This window comes from Solanum pennellii, chromosome 9 (genome assembly GCF_001406875.1).
Source record: "Solanum pennellii chromosome 9, SPENNV200".
In the NCBI taxonomy this organism is placed as follows: Eukaryota; Viridiplantae; Streptophyta; class Magnoliopsida; order Solanales; family Solanaceae; genus Solanum; species Solanum pennellii.
In genome coordinates, this window is record NC_028645.1 from 9,424,675 (window position 1) to 9,427,145 (window position 2,471).

A 2,471-nucleotide genomic window follows, 5' to 3' on the forward strand; every position below is an offset into this window, starting at 1 on the left:
TTTTACAATTGAGAAATTTCTCTTCAGTTGATCAAATTTCGAATCCACTTCTCTAATGCACTTTATGAATTGAAAATGATCTTTTGTAGTGGTGAAGCATCGAAAAAAAGATTAGGGGGTAGAGGAAAAGTTTGTGTCAACCTAAAGTACCGTGCAAGCCTTTTCAGAGAGTAATAGTACACTCCAGATTTTCCAAAACTTTAGTTCCTGCCAATTTCATCCATCCAGGTGAATATGGAGTGAACTGGCTAGGAGATATGGGGGAACTTAAAACATTCTCGGAAGCTGTTCAGTTTTTGCTTCTCTTGAGCTAGGGCAATCCCTAAAGTTGTACAGTTCTCTTTATCTTAAGGAAAAGGTCTATACTGCGGGAAGTAAGACAATAGCAAGAGTTGTGGAATCTAGAAGGGCTTCCTTGAAGGACCAATTCCTTGGGTAACTAAGCTTCTATAGCCTCCGTATATATGAGATAGTATGAAAGGAGCCAAATAAAGATTATTGCCGAACCAAGAGTTATGGGTAGATTATTATACTCCTTCGCTACTATAGACGAACCAATGCAAAACACAAATATGCATAGCCACATATTGAGAAACGCCAAATGTTCCTCTTCATTTTCTCCTTCTTTTTACGTGTTCACATTGATGAGCTAATTTCTTAGTTAGCCAAGGATTTGGTTATTTAGGGGGCGCTTATGGATCCTACAGCTCTAGTTGTTGTCTTACTTTCTCTAGTATAGACCTTTGACTTATGATACACAGAACTGTATGAATTTAGGGATTGACCTGGCTCAAGGTAATTTAAAACCGAATAGCTAACCAGAATGTTTTAAGTTCTCTACTCATGTTCTTCCATATCTCCTAGCCAGCTAACTCCATATTCACCCAGATGAATAAAATTGGCAGTGCATATCCCATCTAGTACGCTAGCTCTATTCGATATCTGGTCCAGCTTCCTTATTACTCGAGACCTCTAGTATGGTCTCGCAATAGGGATTTCAAGTGTTGGAATAGCTAGAGTGGAGTATTACTCTCAAAATTTGTTTGCACAACAGTTAGGGTTGACGCAGACTATTCCTCTACCTCCTCAACAGTCTGTCAATGCTTCCTTATAGAAATGATCACTTTTCATTTAGAAAGTGGAATTAGAGAAGTAGATTCAATGTTTGACCAATTTAAGAGAAATTTCTCAGTTGTCGAATTTCATCCTAATCTCAAATATATGCCATCGTTTGAGTCGTGGTGGTCTACTTACATAAGTAAAACACTGACCGAATCAGCTGTGCAGATCCTACATAGGATTATTGGTGAGGAAGCAATAAAGAAGATAAGGAACTAAGGTATTGTATATGAAACTTTAACTATTCATGTATAATAAACTGAAAACTCGTTATAGTGCATAAAAGTTAGATTACATCAATGCAAATAAGGAATTATCGTGTTAATGAATGGGTTGGACCCGACCATCCAAGTTTGCTTAAACATCTAAACTTTAGCAACCAAATAGATTTAGAAACTGAATCTTCTTATAAATGGCTTTTTGCCTTCATTATTCAATGTAGGTAAAGTTTAGTAATAAGTAGAAAAATAAACAACAAGATAACTAACCAATCACAAAACAATTAATTTCAATATAACTTGTCTTCAAACTAAACAACTCCTAACTTTCTATAGTAATCATTCAAACTTATAAACAAACACTTGAATTTAGCCTCAACCGATAAATAAATACTTCAACTTTGAATATGCACATATGGATATCTCAACTTGTCTTCATTGTTGCATGATATTCGATCGAAATTCGAAGTATCTCGAAAATTTATATGTAGTGTCAATGATGGATGTCCATAAAACACAATAGTGACGAGTTAGAATGTTGATAGTTGTAAGTTGAGTCAAATTGATGTTTCTAAATTTTTATTTTTCAAATTAGAATATTTATTTATCCAAGACAAGTCTCTCACTATGTACTGTGGTTTTATAAAAAATCTGAATTCAATTCTCAAGATTGAAACGCGCGCGCGCGTGCACACACACACATATATATAATACTTGTCACAAAAGCCAAAAAACTATTTTTAACAAGAGAAAGGGGAAAGGCCATTATCATTCAGTTCTTGGTAAGCTTAATTTCATGTTCTTTTTCATGTAAGATATTTTTTCTTATTTCTTTTTTCCAGTAAGATCGATTAAGTCAGTAATTTTACCAAGGGGTTCGATATATGAAAAAGAAAATATACGAATTGGCTTGAGGATTCAACAAATACTATAGATACATACTTAGTAATTTTAACATGTATCAGTAGTGTAATATTTGAAAAAGCAAAACCATATGAAAGTATATATAGCTTGAACAAGATCCAATATATCCAAGAAGATATGATGAATTATTAAGTTTTGTTGGATAAATTTGAAGAAGAAGACAAAATTAAAATACTTTAGGTTACTCTAGATGGGCTATCTGTCAGTGTT